This window comes from Acanthochromis polyacanthus, chromosome 1, assembly GCF_021347895.1.
Source record: "Acanthochromis polyacanthus isolate Apoly-LR-REF ecotype Palm Island chromosome 1, KAUST_Apoly_ChrSc, whole genome shotgun sequence".
Taxonomy (NCBI): domain Eukaryota; kingdom Metazoa; phylum Chordata; class Actinopteri; family Pomacentridae; genus Acanthochromis; species Acanthochromis polyacanthus.
In genome coordinates, this window is record NC_067113.1 from 52,368,419 (window position 1) to 52,387,974 (window position 19,556).

Below are 19,556 nucleotides of genomic sequence, written 5' to 3' on the forward strand. Positions count from 1 at the left end.
AATAAAGAGGTCTTACTGCTTTGAAAATTAATTGAAACTCGGTGACCCAAATGAATAATGACCAACCACACAACCTACAAGTGGTAATGTTATACTTTAGGGCTTGCACAATACATTGTATATTGCTCATTTTCTATGACTAATCTACAAGAGGAGTCTGTCTGGTAGAACACAATATACTCTGATTTAAGCGTTCACGAACAGAAAACAGCCAATATAGATGAAATTATTTGGTTTTCTGACTTTGGAATGCCTTGTTTCGTTCTTTTCGAAGTTGTTTTTAGTCACACACCTGTCTGAGTTGAGCATTGCATTAACTGAGTGGGGACTAGAGTCTTCTCTGTGCACAGCCATCTAACTAGCTTCTACCTTAGATAGCATGTGAGGAATTTAGGTGGCATCCATTAATTGTAGTGTATCAATAATCAAATAGTAAAAACAAAAAGTGATTTTGGATACAGTTTGACTCACAATTTGCCTTTGGAATGATCTTTTTTTCAGGTGAAGACGAGTTTTTAAGTCTTACTCTCAGTATTTTTTGAAAATAGTCATGATTGCCATTTTGCCTATAATTCCATGGCCTTAGACTGTTGTATTGAAGTATTTTAGCTACACAAAGGATGATGTTGACCAAAAAAAGTTCATTGTCAGCAGTCTCTTGCAACTGTTGCCACCACATGAAACAACATGACTTATTTGTTTAAATTAGTAACACAAGGATCTGTATGACAAGTAGCCTAGCCGCGTTAGACCCAGCTCTGAAGATGCCAGGGTCTAGTTACCCTCGGTAAGCCTCGAGGCTGGATGCTCCTAAAACTGGCCGACGAATCACCATGAAGTGGAGAGTCAGAAGGCGGGCGTAACTAAGTGACGACAGAGGCACGACGATTCTGACAGAAACAACCGGAAACAACTAGCCTAGCCGCGCTAGACAACCCACGGCAATGAATTTAATTCTCTGCCAGGGTCGACAACAAAAACGACAACAGTCGTTGAGCTCCATTAGCACCGACTCTGAATAATCTTTCTGTTAACATGTCTGTAATATACTTGAGCTTCACCCATTGACTGTATAAATAAGGCTTCACCGAACTACCGCATCCTCTGATTTCCGGTGCGCTAGGAACTACGTCAGCCTATTCGTTGCGCTGATTGGTTGTATACCTACCCAATTGCTGCAGAGTGATTTGAAAGACAACCTTTTAGCCCGCCTCCTTCCCTGTCGAGAGTTCCTAGACCCTTGCGTCTTCAGAGCTGGGTCTAGCGCGGCTAGGCTATATGACAATGCAAAGTAAGATCTGACTACCATTATACCTGAATACTATAAGCAGAAAATTATTTTGGCTTCAGCGGTTGCAAAGATTCAAAACAGTTTGTATTACAGAAAAAGAATCTTCATAGCAAAATGTATTTTTTACTCTTAGCTTTGTAATAAAAAACAAACTATGCTGTATTTTTTCCATTCCTGTACAAAATCTCCCTAATTATACCATGATTACTTCTTTACAAATAGCGTTAATCAGCCCTATTCCATATAGCATGTATATATCCACGTATATGTGCACAGATATGTACAGCTACACACTAAATTAGGCATTATGCAGTCAAGTGCACTCACTTGTCTGCATTGGAACTGCATTGTTCAGGGTCAAGAGCTAAATATGTGAATAGGCCCCTGCACCATTACTAAAACATAACAAGGAATAAAAAGCACTTCAGTAGAGCTACCATACTTGAGTACAATATAAATTCAGTAACCTATAGCTATAGTGATACTTCTACATACATTCACAGTATTCCAACAAACAGGAAATTATGTTGGATCATCCGTTCTCATTTTGCTCCAATCATCCCTGGGGTCTGATTGCAAACATCGCCTCAGACAAACTCAACACCTATCCATAAATACTGAGAGGGAAAATGATATCAAAACAAGGAGCTGTGTCTGGAGGGATTGCAGGGAAGCTTACATCATTACCTGTCTCGGTGCCATGGCTCATCATGCTGTGCTTGTAGGGGCGGCACAAGTGTTAACGTGTTGCCATGAAGCCGTATCGCTGTCTGGACATACGGGGTGGCGAGCCTGTCATGCCCTGACACAAGCGAGCAGCTAAAGTCTAAGTGCTGAGTGAGTGGAATGCCAAGGTCCAGTAAGCCCTCGGGGCAATCAGGGAGGGAAGTGGAGATTCTACCAGGGATGGAGTGTGTGTTTTGTGTGTTTGTGTGAGTAAGAGAGTTGGGAGACTCAGTTGGAGGTTAAGAGCTCATTTCCAGCCAGAGAGGTGACCAGTGAGCAAAGTGAGTTCATGTGCAGTCAAGAGAATGAGAAGAGTAAGACAGTAAAGCTCAATTTGCCCACCTCCTACACTAATACAGTACTTCTGCTGCACATGTACGAACTTGATCACTTCGACACACATCCACTTATTATACTCCCCCACCAACACTCGTCCAAAACCCATCTCCTTGACAAAGTTGGGTATACCAATACATGAATCATCCTGACAGAGAGCAGCTTTTCAGGCCTTTTTATCCGCTCAACTCATCTGTTGGACAGTTAAACTTGCTTCAGACTGAAATCAGACTGTGGAATGTACTGTCACAAAATTTCATGCAGACATTTAGAGTTTCCTGAGGATATATCCAAATGATTTCAGTGAACCCTTTGGTTTTTATTCAGATGCCACCATGACCTATTTTAGTCCAGTCTTTGTCTTCCACCCACCCAGGGTTAGGTAACGACATAGTTTTTCAGTTCCTCCTGGGGGATGCCAAGGTGTTCCTGGGCTAGATGAAATATACAGTCCTTTCAGCGAGTTCTGGGACTACTTTAGGGTCTCCTCCCAGTTAGACACGCCCAGTAAACCTCCAAAAAAAGACACCCAAATCAGATGCACAAACTATCTTAACTGGCTCTTTTCAACATGGAGAATCAGCGGCTCCAATCTCCTTTTGGAGGTTCGAATCCAGTCTTTAAAGAAACCCAATTTGTCCGCCTATGTTCACGATCTCATTCTTTTAGTCAATACCCAGAGGCAATGTCCATAGGGCCATAGAGTGAGGGGTGAAACATAGACTGACTGGTAAATCAAGAGCTTTGCCTTCCATCTTGGCTCCCTCTTCACCACGACCGTCGAGCACAACACCCACAGTACTGTTGAGGTTGCACCAATCTGTTTGTCCATGTTCCCTACTTTCTCCCAAAATGCTTAAACTCCTTTGCTTGGGACAGTAACTCACCCTAACCCAGTGCTGGCAATCCACCAGTTTCTCGCAGAGAAAAATGGCCTCAGACTTGTAGGTGCTGACTCTCATTATGGTTAATTTTGGTGCTGACCTAAAAATAACCTAAAATGTGTGAGCTGCTATTAAAATGGATTTCCAAAGAACATTTACGGTTCCAAGAGAATCACTTCCAAAGACTTTGGTGATCATCTGACTTCCAGTGCCGACACAGGTCAGAGTTTTGACTTATCCAGTAAGGCATCTTAAGAGGGTGCTTTGTTTTTTGGGGAACTACTTTGGACATTAATGAGAATCCCATCAACCTAAACTGTATTTCATGGTTAGTCCTACTTTGCAAATGTTAGCATCAAGCTAAAAATGGTTAACATGGCAAAAATTCTACCTGTCTGGCATCAACATGTTGGTATGCTAACATCTGCATTTAGCTCTGAGGACTGCAAGGGCTCAGCCTAGGCATGTTCCCTCTTCAATGCCATTCTGAAGACATACTTCTTCAACAATGCCCCATCTTAATAACGACAAGAATATCTATTTAACAAGACGCAGGCCTATATAATACAAGCTAGATAGATGCTACATTACACTAGCTCAAGCTAAACTGTTGAGCTACATAACATGGTCTTTGCATGCATATTATTTCATTCAAAAATATTCTCGTCTACTCAGTGATAGTCTAACACCACCATTCCTGTATCTGACACTGGTAAAAAGGTAATCACATTTACAGAAACGTTTTATTGTCATCAGTTTGCCATTTAGCAGACTGCCACATTTAGAGAAAAGGCCTGTATATTCGGTTAGCTATAGTTTATAACCAGTCTATAAAATTATATCATCACAGATTTACACTTGAATGTCTGTAAACTACTTTTGATTGTGCCCTGTCCTTTGTACTTAGAGACCTTTAGCCTACAACTGTTGCTGATGCACAAACATCCAAATTTGGTGGCTGAGCAGAACATCTTGCATGTACTATGTGTGAAATTACAATGTTGCATTACATGTACATGCTACGTTATGGTATCATATTACTGTTTACTAAGTGATGCATGTTGCAAAAAAAAAAGGGACATGTTTTAAACTTACACAGCATAAGCAGCACTGCATTGATAATCGAAAGCAGGTTAACACAGATTGTTAATATTTAACTTCTGAGTTTTAACATAGGTTCCAAATGAAAGCACACTTTCTCTTATTGACCACCGAATCCAAGAGGGCACTTGATGATGAAACTGCTACTGATCTAAAATGGATCTCCTGCAAAGTGAAATGAGGTTTTGGAAAGTTAAATGAGTTCATGGTGTTCAGTCACATACTAAGACTCAGCTTCTCCCTTGCCTCACATACAGGAGACATCGTCATCCTGCTGTGAGTCAACAGCAATTGGAGCAGAGGGATATTATGCACATGGTTAACTAGGTCAGCTGAGGACATACTGTCGCTGTCTAGTCAATTTACCATAGAATTATTCCCATACTGATTGGGGTTAACCTTTTGCACACTCAAACACACCTAATCGCAAATTAAACTTAACCAACACTAACTTGCTGGGGCAGACACATCTTTTGATTATTGTAGATTTTTTAATGCTTTGTGAGTTATGAAGATTAGAGCTTGAGCTTTTAAAAGCTTATCGACATACTGTATTAGCACAACTAGGTTATTTAGCTCTTCGGCTCAGGCTGGACTTGCATCCCACCCCCCACCCCCCTCTCCACCAATGTTCAAAGTTCAGAGGACTCATAACGGGTCTCTTCAATAAACCAACTCCAGATAGATGTCTCACCCACGACTAGAGATTTGAGAGGGAGTGGACAAGGTCAAGTGTCTGCAGTCAATTTTGTGAGCACACACGCTCTGCCAAACTCCTCGGCTTCTTTGGAGACATTTTTTTTCCACGAAATACTGAGAAAATATTTGCCTTTCACACACTACACTATTAAATGTGATTGCAAGGAAAGCAGCATTTTAAAACAGGTGAAAATGATGATTGCTGTAACATATTTTGCAGAAAAAGGCAGAAAAAAAGTCAGTGAATATGTGCAAAACAAAATGAACTCTGAGCCGTGTCTGAAAGAGAACACACTTTGCCCTGAGCCACATTCACTGCAGTGCCACCTTTGGTCTTTCTGGCTTTATGAGCACAAGATGGGCCAAACAAGCTGGAACCGTATCATGCTTAGTTGACAATTTACCAGTCCCTTGATGAAGGCTTGATGGTGCAATTTGGAAAGGTAATGCCTGTTTATTGCAAAGGAAGGAAACAATTGAATAGTGGGAAATATGATGAGTCAAAGGGATCAGGGATAGTGGAGACCTACTCCTCGCTTTGGCCAAAGTCCAAGAAGTAATGACTTTCTCCAAGTAAAGCAATGGAAAAAAGAGGCAGTATTGATCTGGAAATGAACTGAGAAGGAAGAAAATTCTGTTGCTGCTTTTACAACTCAGTACATTTATGGCTCCTGTGTTTTTAGGGCTTGAGGAAGCGAAAGAGGATGTGCCCCTTGCTGAGTTGTAGTTCACTTCCTGCTAACAGATTAGCCTGATGTGTGACATAAGCATCATATAGATCATGACCTACTGCAAATCAGTCAACACAGAGCAGTAAGCAGCAGCAGACAGTAAGTATTTCAAAACAAATGTGTACTGTTGGTATATGCCATCCAGAAGAACGCATATCAGTGTTTTTGACCTGATGACACTATTGACAGAAGGCTGCCTGGAGTTATGGAAAGACTATGCCTCAAATTGAAATAAATACTTTTCTGAAACCAACAATTTAACATTTACACTCACTTTGCAGAGATGAGAAAGTAAGCGTTGTTCAAACTTCTGTCGGGTCTTTTTTCATTCATGACAAAAGGCTTTCAGGGGCGCGAAAGAGTGGAACACACTGAATGCATTCTCGGGGAGAATGTCTGGAGAGGTACACATTTCTCGGCATATTTAAACAAAATCATGTATTGCAGTGGGTTTTTCACAAAACCTACCAGTGTGGACGTTCAGAACAGCTGTATGTCAGATTTCCAACATGTAGGAACAATGTAAACTAGTGCTTACTGAGCATATTCTCACCATTTAAATTATTATGGGTAGTGAAACTATTGTAATCATGTTTTAAAGAGACAAACCTCCTCCCCCTTTCATGCATCCCCACCTATCTGTCTATGCTACTTTCTCAATTCTGTATTTTCATGCTGGATTGCATCTGTTTGTGGTGTAATATGTCATACAACATAATGCAAATAACACATCTTTGCCATTTATTTTAATGCTGCTCCTTTTCAGCCAACCAGCTATATATCTGAAGGAGCGGGACTTACCACCATGGATGAAAAGCTTTAAGCACGCAGTGAAAGAGTTGTTTCATAACCCAAACTGTGATATTTTCCTAAATCTTACCAGGTAATTTTGGTGCCTAGACTTAGCCAAAGCGCAAGTTGACAAACGATAATAAATGACAGGTGAAAATGAACCGAAGTCCAACAATAATGGTCGAATATGGGACACAAACCCTGGTCTCCTGGGTGACAGCTTTGTGCTCACTTAAGCCTCCATCCTCTATTCATTCCTTGTTATGTGGACTTTGCGGCTCTTTCATATTGGAAACCTTTCTCACGACATCATAAGTGTGAAAATACACTTTGATTCAATACAAAATTGCACTTCTGTCGTTGTATAGAGACATAATTTTGTGGCGGCAGGGTTGATTTTCTGACAATACCATAATAATATTACTTCCTTGTCTGCTCCCAGCGGGCAAGTGTTACAATTCCTGTTACTGAAATGACTGACAGTCCCTAGCAGACAATACAAACTGATGGCCAACCATTGTTTGCTAATGAGCCTAACATTAAGATTTAAGCTGCATCTCTCAGCTGAATTATTTCACGAAGCACTTGTGATCCTCGCGATACCCCTCCAGTTTCCATTTTAGGGTCAAGCTTGAAATATCAAACAGGCTGCGTCCTTTTTTCTGATTAACCACGGCATCCATACAGCTACAGCTACGTGCGGCACAACATCAGCGCCCTGCAGCTCCAAGGCTGTAGACGTAACAAGGACACAGCAGGTAATCAATTATGCCCTCTATGGTATCCTTTCTGTCAGACTGACGGAGCACAAATTATGAAAAGGCTATTGAGAAGAGATTCTTTTGCCAACTACAGTTTGGACAGGTTTGCAGCCAGACCTTGAAATCAATCACCACGGTTGAGCTAGAAGGGGAAGTTAATTCCAGTCGAGGCGCGAGCAGTTAAAGCCTGCTGAAGGATTCACAGTGAGCTGCAAATTTTTCGCTCGGGTTTGTGGCCTCGGACCTTGGATTCTGCTGCTATAAGGACCATTTTTCAGATTCAGTTCCAAATGCTTGCCAGCTTTTCTTTTTGTATGTGTGTGTGTGTGTGTGACAAAGCTCCACTTGCCTGTTAGTGTGGCTGTTGGCTGAGGGAAATAAAGAAACAACTGGAAATAGCTCTTTATTCAGATGGACATCTGCGCTGAGAGGCTTTATTACCAGCCTGCAAGGTCCCTCTAGATTTATTTTCCTTATTCTCCGCCTGCTGTGGCTCCATTCTCTCTGCCTGCCCTCCTATATCAGAGCCGCTGCTTCTTGTTGTACCCCTGAGCACAGTCACAAATTGACATGGTGCATTCTCAACTGGGACATTATAGCCTGGGGATCAGGCATACAGAGAGAGCTCTTTGTAAATTGTTTATGTTCATCACAAGGTGCACCAGGTGGATTTCCACACTGTGTCCATTTTCTTTATTTTGTGAGAAGACTTGAGGGAAAACAAACTTTTCTGTCTCCTTTCACGTCATAACTGCAGATGAAATGTCGAGTGGAAAGCACTACTTCAAATCTTGTATTCTTTGCTTATATTACAGCAATAAATATACAAGAATCTAAAACAAGCAGCCTCACAAACTATGGAGAGTTTACCAATTAGAAACGGTACTCCACTTTATTACTTTCCTCACACTCCTCCTCCTCACATCTTCGCCTGTCTACACCTTTATTACTGCTGCCTCTGATACATTATTTATATGTTTTTGAGGGCGATGATTTATCCAAGTGGAGTGAAGGGCAGCTGGAGGAAAACAGTGTCTTCTCGAGTGTAAAAAATTGTGTCACTTTGATGCCTCAATTTGATGATCGATGTAGGATGGCTGCTAGAATGATGGAGCTTCATCTGAAAAATAAGGACGTACGATTGAATCTACAGTGTGAAATCTTTGTTTTAGATACTTCCACATTGACTTGGATGAGAAAAGGTATGACTAGGACGCATTAACACTATATGTACAGTCTCACAAACCTACACACACTCACACACACTTCTTGTCTTTTCAGGTCAGCTCAGTAGAGAGCACTCTGTGATAATGAGCTGCTCCACTTTCATGACAGATGGAAAATGTGCAGCATGCCACGCTCCGCTCCTCCCTTCCCTTCTCCACTCCACTTCGTCCAGTTTGCCTGACCATCCGGCCGCTTGCCCGCCCGCCGGCCCCGAAAACGCCGCCACCACCGCCGGCACAGCTTCGATATCAAATGATGGGGATGCGGCAAAACGAGAGGAGGAGCTGCCGTGGAGTTGAGGCAGTGGAAAAAGCGTCTCACCCACTTCATCAATATTGCAGCCTCACCTGGTGAAAGCTAACACCGGCTAACATATTCCATCATGTCACTGGAAGAGAGGATCAGATGCCTTGGCTTGACATGCCAACATTGTTACCTGTACAAATGATGACGCAAAGCTCGATCCATTATTCATGGTCCCTTTAAAGGAGCAGGAGAAGTTTGGAGGCATTGGAAAACGGAGTGTGTTCAAGAGTGCGATTATCTACAAGGAGGTCACGGTTATTCTTTGAGGCTGAAAAAGGTGAGAACCGGCGGGAAGGTGAAGAACGAGAGCTCCTCCTGGCGCAACAAGGCTGGCAAGATTAAACCGATCTTAAGATGTATGCATGATGTTCTTCACAGGTAATAAAGTTGCAAATATAAAGAACACACATGCAGCAATTGAGTAAAAGAACTCAAACATATGCACATCTTTACACTATTGATTCATGTATTGGGGCCTTTAAATCTCTCTGCCTACAATGCACAGAATGAGCTGTAATAACAAACATGATGCAGGTTACTTTATCTGCATGAATTTTACATGAAGTTATAATTTTTGCAAGATCTTGCACTACTTGTTTTCATTCTTTTCCTCAATCCTCAGTGCTTTCCTTTGGCAAACAAGAACCAGTGGGCTGTAATGTTTATCAAGTGTAGCTGAATTATGTTGGTCCTACATAAAAATTGAACTGTACTGATTTGTCATAGATTATGTCAACACGTGGACGAAGGAACAAACTTGGTGCTAGCACCTGTTGGAGGTTAGAAACTCAAAACTTTACAGATTTTAAGTGAACAAATAACCTTCACAGTAGCTGGCAAAGAGACGACCCAGCACGTCTAACTGTTTTTAATCAACCTTCCTATTATTAGTCACTCAGACCAATACTGCAGCTCTGTGGAACAATGAAGGAAACCTGAGCGCCGCTTTAAACAGACTCACGTTCGTGATATTCTGTTGTTGAAGCTGCTCCTCTCAGCTCTGCTATCTGCAGCTTATCTCATTGGTCAGTGGGCGAGTGCTGTCATCGCAGACTGTATGCATGGGATCGCGTGTGTGTATATGTGTGTGTTCGTGTGTGGGGTGTGTAACACAGTCTGGCTGAGGTCAGGGTTGGTGCACATTTAATCTGCTCTCTGTTTCCAGGCCACTCCAAGGACTTTGACACATCACTTCTGTATCTATTATTCACAAGTGGATAGAGACTTTCAAATAGTGTGTGCATGCGCACATGTGTGTCTGTGCAACAAATTGTCCTTCAGTAGCACAATGCGGCTCAAAATTAGAATTTTTTTGTAGCTATAATATCAACCCTATTGCATAATCACAGAATTTCTACCACATACAAACTTGCACTCGCACACGGGCACACTGTGCTCCCACTCCAGTTGCACAACCCCTGAATTTTAGGGATAGAATGGCCTGGTTTCATAAGCAGTCTGCTGCCTACTGGCAGCTGTGCTGTCAGATGAGGTCATTACTTGGGGCGGGCCACAAGCACAGACAGGGCAGAACGCTGGACACAATGGTAAAAAACCACAGAGTGTGAATGAGAATGACAGCCAGGGGCGACCCCGGAGCTGCGGTGATCCTGTCTGGGGAGGTTGTAGGGCATTTGTATTGTTTCTGTTTTGAGTCGTGTTACCTCGCTGGTGGTGCAGCCATGCATTGAAGTAAACAGGGAACAGAGGAGATGAATGATGCTTGTGTGTTGGTGTGTGAGCGCAGGCTGGTATTACTATCAGCTCAGTGCCAGGGTCGAGTGAATGGCCTCAGTGTTATCTCTGGAGCACAGCTTGTTTACCCTAATGAACACAACTCCAACTCCACTACAGCCAATTGTAAAGAGGGGCATTTACCTATTGGCATTGCCCCAAAGAGAAAAACATGAAATAAAAAAAAAAATCACTGTGGATATGAATATACATGAGAACAATGTCATATCTGCTCACTGAAGTACAGTTCTGTGGATACTTACATGCCTCCTTAAACAAACACTAATAACTGGCAGACACTGATGGCTCTTTTCAACTCCCCATTGTTTAACAGAGGTAATTTTCTGCCTTTCTGATAACTTGCTCATCAGGACATGCAGAGCTGCAAAGTGCTGCACTGTCAGCTGAGCCACTTAATTTGACATCCGTACCGGGAAACGCTTTCAGCTCTTTCCATGAAAGTAAAGACTTAATTTAATGTCAATATTCAACATGTCCCTGAAGAAGACTTGCTCTAATACTGCAGGGGAGTAGAGCACTCAAATCGTTTCATCCAGTAGCTAAAGCTTCTTTAAATCCCTCCAAACATGAATTTTTGACCAATAGGAAAATAGTTAATATGATGGGAGTAAAACGCTACTCCATCCAATGGTCGAGCACCTCAGTTGTTTACCCAAATCTCTGAAATCCCTCCGTGAATGTTTATTCAGCCAATGCGAGGGCAGTAGCCCTGGTGCACAAGGACGAATGGCTGCCTGCGGGTCTATGGTGATGCTGTGCTGCATAAGGCTGTGCCATGGCGTGCGTGTGACCATTACATCATGGCTAGTTCTTGACCAGTCTGCACCACACACAATCACGTGACCTCCTGCTGACATCTCAGGAGCACCGCTGTGCTGATCTGATCATGACTTTTGCGGTGAGACGATTTCCTACCGGCATCCTGCTGTGAGTGTGTCTTAATCCCTCTGTGCAGTAGGTTGTTTTGAAGAAGCGACTACAGAGCGTGACGGATGTGTACAAGTGTGCACACGCCTCATTGCCTGCGTGTAAATGTGACTGTTTAGCTGCGACTGTTGTCCGTATTCCTTCTTTTTGTGGATTGTTTTCTATGTCACCTCTTTAACCTCTAGCTTCCCCACCCCTCCTCCACTCTGCACCCCACTAAAGCCGCTTTGAGCTCTTTGCTCTGACATCACCATAGTCATCATCAGTAGGCATGGGCCAGACCATTATGTGAGTAACCAGGGGGAGATTACACACGAATCAAAGCTTTTTAGTCCAGCCTTGGCACAAGACAGACTCTGGAAACCCACCAAAGGATCAAACAATGGTAATTCTCTGCTTTTTTTCCGCAGCATCTTTGTTTCAAACTCCTTGTGCAGACGGTCGATGCTTTAGCAGACAAAAAGTGTGCCGACGTCCCTCGGGCGGAGAAGGAATGCTCCAAAAATCTCTACATCAGCAGAATGAAACTGCCACTCTCCCTCCAGCTCGCTCTCCATCTTTTTGTTCTGAGTCGTAAGTGCGAGGTCATGCCCCGCAGATCTGTGCTGGACAAGAGATAAAATGAAAGAGACAGAAAGCGTCAAGAACAAAAACAGACAATGTACAGAAGCCAAACTGTATGTCCGATAGTGTTCTTATGTCTCGCCCTGACAGCTCTCAGGTAGTCCTGGTCTGAACTCTGTGACACTTTAGCAAAGGGGCCAGAGGTGGTCAGAGAAGTTTCCACAGGCTTATTAAGCCGACCGTGATACTTCAAGAACAAACTGTAAAATATACTGAGGTGCAAGTTGCATGTGTTTTCACTGAAACTTAGCAACACTGTGACTACAAAGGTGAGTGTACAGGAGGTGAAAGCAACATGTGAGGCAGCCTCCATGTGTCTATACAGACTTCCTCAGGCTCAGGATGGAGTGTTGATCATCCTTTGAAATGAAGGAATAATAAGACAAAAAAAAAATCTGAATAACTTGTAAAAACATGAATTAAAAAGTATAAAACTAAGTGGCACATGCACAAGCAGGCAAGGAGCTTCCTTTGGCACCGTGCTGCTACACTCTGTCACTCTGACATGACACGGATCTTTGATGCATGTCATTCCTCTTTCTTGGTTAACTATTTTCCTGTTTGCATGTTGATTGTGAGCAATTGAACAGAGGCAAAAAAGCCCCCCAAGTCTTTAAAAATGGAAAAGAAGATGCCAAACACAAGTTCTCGCAGCAGAACATATAAAACAGCTTAGAACAGCAGTGGCTCTGTAGATATGATTTAAGGGACTAATCAATTGATGTTGAACTAATAACTGTTTAAATTTAAAAAAATAAATAAATCAGTGGACAATAAGTTTAGGATAAATGATGAATGGACTGTGATAATTTTTGTACTCCACAATACATTTTCATGTTAAAAAGGAAACTGGAAGATTGAACTGGATATTGAAATGCCAAACTGACACGGGGAAATGGCAAAATGAAAATGAAAAGTGTAATACGAAATCCAGAACATAGAGAAGCTTGATCAAAACACTTGAAATAAAAACTAAACACACAAGGTTGAATTGAAATGTTTCATGGAAAACGGGAAATAAGACGATATGTAAGAAGAGATGAAAGTGAAAATGAATTACTCGGACATAGTTATCTATTTTTTAATCCATTTTCTGTGTGTAAATGATTTAAAAAAAATTTAAAACAGTATGATGGATTATGTGAAATTTTCTTTGTATCATTTTCCTTAAAAAAAAATTCAATCTAGGTGCACTTGTCCTCCATATAAAACAGTCATGACTTGTGCTTGTGAGTCACTGCATGGAAAACAAACTTGGTTGACACACTATCAGGACACAACAACCTGTAAGAAAATATTTGGAAATACTGCTTGACCATGTAGTAGTATCAGAGTGCAAACATGATGTTAAGCAAATGTCACTAATGCAGGTGTTCACAAATGCTCATGTATACAACAGCTGCTGAGGCCACAAACACACCACTGAAGAGATAGCGATGCTTCACTCCCTCTTTCACTCCCAACCACAAGAGACAGAAACCCATAAACAAGGGGCTCGGAGTTTCCACCGGACGACCACATTCTCACACCAAGCATCTCAAAAATAACGTTCAGTAACATACTGGAGAACATTATCTGGCCTATTTGGGGTTTAAAGTGAGCCACTGAGTCATTCTGCACCATTTTTAAAAAAAAAGAAAAAAAAAAGTGGTAGTTGACCACATGTAAAGTCTGGGGTTAGTTTTTGAGTTAAAATTTCTAAAAGAGGTGTGGCTTCATGTTGATTTTTTGCACCGTTTCCTTCGTACCAGTCTGCGGAGCAATGTTTGATGTGCCACAACTTGAGAAATTATGTAGCTGAGGTAATGATTTTTTAATTACTTGAAGCACTATGAGAAGGCTGCACAGTGGCTCAGTGGCTAGCACTGACACTAGAAGATCTCCGGTTTGCATACCAGCCTGGGCCTGGGATCTTTCTGCATGGAGTTTGGATGTTTTCTCTGTGCATGCGTGGGTTTTCTCCAGGTAGTCTGACTTCTTCCCACAGTCCAAAACATGCTGTTTCTACATTGTCCGTAGGCGTGAATGTGAGTGAGCTTGTTTGTCTCTATGTGTGGCCCTGTGATAGACTGGGTGTCCAATGCCCTCACCCAAAGTCAGGTGGGATAGGCTCCAGCTGTGACCCTAATGAGGATTAAGCAGTATGTAGGTAATGGATGGATGGAAGCACTATGAGTTGGAAAACCATGATTTTTCTTTCAGCCCAGTAACAATATTAGACAGCTCTTCCATATGAGACAACTATAGGAATGGTTCCACCATCATACCTTCTCAATGCATGCTCAGATATGGGCCCGAAATGCAAAAAAAACGTAATTTTAATATTTATTTTTTTTCCTCAGAGTACAGTATGATCTGACTGGAATCATACTCTGCATTTTTATAGCTCCTATTGGTGCCAATTACACGAAATAAGTGAGCCTCTTCGATTGGAGATTTATTTATTGTCGTGCACAGAAACTAGGCGGGTACACTGTACAATGAATGAAATTCTTATTTTGGTGATCCTCCTTAACCAAATGACACAATGTATAAAAATGTACAAAAACTAAAGCAATTACTAAGCAAAAAATAAGCAGACTTAAACTGACAGCAGCGGTGGTTGGTCATAAAGTGCACTGTGCATTTGTAAACCGGGCTTGCACATAGTGACTATTGCAGTAATAATGTGAACTGGAGTAGTATAAAGTGCGTACTGCAACGGTAAGCAGTGTGGCTTAGGATGAAAAATTAATGTTTTATGGTTGGTGGAATATTGGAGTCGAAAAATACGTGGACATTTTTTGATCATATAACTGGTTTGTAATATTCTATCAAAGCAGGGTTTTGACATTAAAGACCATATGTGCATGTCAATGTAGCGACAAAATCTCAGGACTCAAGCTGCTATTTCTCAAGTTTTGACACTTCAGACATTGACACTGGTGTGAAGAAAGCGCTGCAAAAATCAAAATGACCCCACCCCTCTTTAAGAATTTTGAACTCATGTTACCTATGAGCCCAGATTTTCTACGTGTTGTACTTAACATATGTATGCACCGTCTATACACACACTCTTCAGCACACATTCATTTTTACCCTTGCAGTCCTGTAACAGAACCTTTCAAACTAAACATTAACACCTGCTATATCCGAGGAAATGGAAGCACATCCACGAGCTAAACCGACCGACAGCGCTTTTAGCTGGCTAAAATCCCCCCCCATCTCCACTTGCTAAAGGACTTTCCAGGTTCCACTGTGTGTCCAGCGCTAGCTGACATAATGTTGTATTAACAGATCATGTGGATGGATGATTCACATTCCTGCTCGGACACCCTTGGCATGGCATTACTACAGCTGGGAAGCCCCACTCTGGAAGCCCCTAAATGTCCCCAGAACTTCCCCCAGCAGCAGCTCCACTTCAGCCCCTCATTCCAGGCCGCTAAGCTGGCAGTGGGCGAAGTTAAAAATAAACTGGCCGAGACACCACGTTGGTCCTGATGACATATGTCTCCATGGCAACCCGAGACGACAAGTCGTTGGAGGTCAAAGGTGGGATCTTGAGAGAATCATGTGACCTTGGGGACTCGGAGCTGCAGAGAGCCGCGTTGGTCAGGAAAGCAGCTGCAGCAACAGCGAGGAAAATCCCCTCTGTGGGAGAAAGAGAGCGAGGCTTCTCTCTTTCCGTCTCTGCCCTCCGCGATCACTCACTCCAAAATATAAACATGCCCTCTGCAACTGAGCTGAAGTCATTGTGTCATTTTGCCAACAGCGGTTTTCAGCTGGACATTTTCAATTATGTATAATCCAAAATGGAGGTCAGTCTCTCCTTCCCTCTTTTTTTTTTTCTTCCTCGCTGCTGAAAATGTATGAAATTTCCCCGAGAGGAAATGAAGCCCGCAATCGTTTCTTCATATCAACATTGCAATAAAGAGCTGAAGGCCTGGGTTCTCTTCACAGCTGGTGTCTGTTTTACATGAATGGTACATTCATTTGTCTGGTCATTCTTAAATAAAATATGCATGTTGGGTTTAGTAATGTCTGATTTTGTTTGAAAAATCCTAGCCTGAAGAGTCAATTTAAAAGCACTTAGTGCACATAGTTGAGTACTATGTTTTTGTGTGCTGTAATTCAGAATAAACTTTCTATTTTGAGTATTTTTAAGTTGAAATAAAGATGAATTCATATCTTCTGCAGCACACGGTCTGCAAGAGTGAGACTAATTTCTGATGACTTGATACTTGAGTGATTCTGAGTCTTGTGGTTAAAGATCATGCTGCTCCTTTTGCATTTTTACTGACTGTGGCCTCATTTTTCACGGCAATATAAAGTACTGTGCCTCTATAGAAACAACACAACCATGGCTAAAGTAGAGGGAACTCAAAAATGTCTCTTTGTTCGGTATGACAAACTTACAATTGCATAAATCATAAATGATGAAAGAGTGATTTATTTTAGAATTATTATTTATTTTACAAAAATGGAAAAAGAAAATAGAATCAACATATACAACATCTTTCCAAGTATCAACAGGCGCTACCAAGACTGGAAAAGAAAACGTTGGTTCTACATGCTGTAAATGTTTTACTATATATCTTTTTTTTTTTTAAATTTCATATTTATCTCCTGCTCTGTGTAAACACAGCCTGCAGTTCAAATGAAAAATTCTTGAATTTTTGTCGCATCACTCTTAGTCACAGTTGAGTCACTAATTGTTTTAAAGCTACAACAAAAAAAAAATGCACATTTTGTTTTTTACAGAATTGGACTAATTATCAGATTGTCATATCTTATTAAAATGCTTTTCAACATTTTTTATAAATTTGTACATGATGCATGCACAGTAAAGGGATTTTGGTTGAGTTTTTCAACAGAGCTGCAGATTACAGATGAGGTGAGTAGTTCATGGACATCGGAAATTCAGTTTTGACAGTTTCGAGCTCTGATCTTTTTTTTTTTAAAGATAACATTCATTTTAGGTTCAGAGGCCTAAATAACATTAATTGAACAATTTACATCAATTCTTGCTATATCAAGTTTCAAATGAACTCCACTGTCCATGAGGGCTCCGTTTTCTAAAAACTAATTATTGCAAATGTCAGTGCAATTTAGATTTTTCCACGTCTGGAACACGGCCTGGAAATCCCAGGTTTAACTTTGGCTCTTTATTAGTTGGGGGGAAAACCTGCTGTAAAGGAGGTGAATCCCTCCTTAGGAACATGTGATGGAACAACCTAAAGGAGGAGGTGAAGGAAGAGGGGAGGATTCACAGGGCTTGTTGGAAGGGTGAGCTGAGGGGAAACTCCAGGCTACAAATGTCAGCCTTTTAGCTGCCGTCCTTTACACACTCCCACCCCCGGCCTCCTGCGCCATCGTCCCCCAGCCGATGGGTATTTTGAACTTGTGAGGGTGACCCCAGCACATGTCGGAGTTGTGTAACGCTTTCACTGTGTAGCCAAAAGCCCAGAATACTTATTTAGGCAGATCCACATACAGATGTATTCCATTCTTCACTAAGAGGATGTTGATAAATACATCTGGCAGCCCAGTAAACAACCAAACTGACAAACTATCTATTATAGTGCTTAGTTGGCTCTGCAGTGCACCACTTCCATCTTTCTTTACAGTTTTTCTCAAAACTAACAATGAGAAATCCATTTCTATTGATTTCTGGAAGCATGCGGATGTTTGTGATGGTACTTCTTTTTAAATTGTGCACTGAGAGTCAGAAAAGAAAGGGAAAGTTGGGAAATAAGTGACAGAAAAACAGCCCGAACAGCAACCACATAACATCCATTTTTAATGTACATGTACGTACACAAATAATGCAACAAGCAGGCAGACATTGGGTGGAAGCTGGGCCATTCTGGTGGCATATTCACAGAATAACAAGAAGAAATGTCATTGTGGCTGCTGCTAAAATTAAGAAATCCGTGTAAAATTTATGTTCATGCAATGCAAAATTGTGTTTTCACCACTGGACGCCTATTATCGCGAATTCACATCATACCACTTTCATTCAGACTGCAGCCGAGATAGCGTATCCATTCCCCCAATGCTGGTTTATGCATATTCAATACGTACCTCAGAACCTTTTGCAAGCACTGATTTCTCGTAGGACCCGTCGGAGTGGGACCTAATTATTATATATCTGTTATTACTGTTATATATTAATGTACCTATATGTTCTATGCGTAACAGATAAGTTAACAAACTCCATTTATTTTAGCATCAGCAGCACACAAAAAACTTTTTTTTTAATTTAATTGTAAATAAATTCAGGTGTCAAGGGGTTAACTCAGAAGGAGATCCAGCAAATTGTGAATTTATCCAAGCTAGTGTGGTGACGCTTTCTGGTGTTGTTTAAGTGAAAGAGCAATTCTCGTCCTACTCTGTAGTCGAGCTAAAATGAAGTGAAACTGGACTGTTAGCATAATTCTAACTTTGTCCTTCAAGGTGCAGTTCTAAATAAACAAGAAGACATGGTCATCAATATCCCCCGCCACATGTGATGTCTATGAGTCTATATCCAAGATAGTGATAAAGGGCCATAACTCTGTTAAATATTATCGCACAGGTCTCATTTTCGAACTTGATCAAGGTGTCCATGGTGTGAAGCTACACACTAAATTTCGTAATCCTAGCTGTAATAGTTTCCGAGAAAAGCTGTCCCCTTCATCTCGGACGGACGCACGGACGCACGGACGGACGCACGGACGGAGGCCAAACCTATATCCCCCTTTTCCACTTCGTGGAGGCGGGGGATAAAAATGACCCCTTTCACACTGTGTACACTCGCATTACAACGAAAAGCGAGTTATTTCATCCTGTATTAGCTATCATAGCAAACATCAAACCTATAAGCTACTTTAATAAATGTATACACACCACCATTTAAAAGCCTGGGTCACCCAGACAATTGCATGTTTCATTAGTCAAGGGTTTTCTAATCATTAGCGGATTAGCTAACACAATGTCGCATTAGAACACAGAAGTGATGGTTGCTGGATGTTTTCCTCTGTACCTCTATGTAGATATTCCATTAAAATGAGCCGTTTCCAGCTAGAATAGTCATTTAAATGGTTGTATTTATATAGCGCTTTTATCCAAAGCACTTTACATGATACATCACATTCACCCATTCACACACTGATGTCAGAGGCTGCCATGCAAGGCACTAACCCCGACCCAGCAGGAGCAATTAGGGGTTCGGTGTCTTGCTCAGGGACACCTCGACGGGCCGAGGATCGAACCGGCAACCTTCCAGTTACAAGACGGCCACTCTATCCACTGAGAGTTTACCACATTAACCACATTACCAATGTCTAGACTGTAATTCTGATTCATTTAATGTTATCTTCATTGAAAAAAAATGCTTTTCTTTCATGAATAATGACATTTCTGAGTGAGCCCAAAC

At 41.6% G+C, this 19,556-nt stretch overlaps 1 long non-coding RNA gene across 2 annotated transcripts in view; it reads left to right on the top strand.

Moving 5' to 3' along the window:
- LOC127537020 (uncharacterized) overlaps nt 1–16,331 on the top strand; it is an 85,656-nt gene extending 69,325 nt beyond the window's left edge. For both annotated transcript variants that reach the window (XR_007946323.1, XR_007946309.1), the window contains one exon: nt 8,603–16,331. This is a non-coding gene — a long non-coding RNA (uncharacterized LOC127537020). The remainder of the gene's footprint in view (nt 1–8,602) is intronic.
- The last annotated feature ends 3,225 nt before the right edge of the window (nt 16,332–19,556 follow it).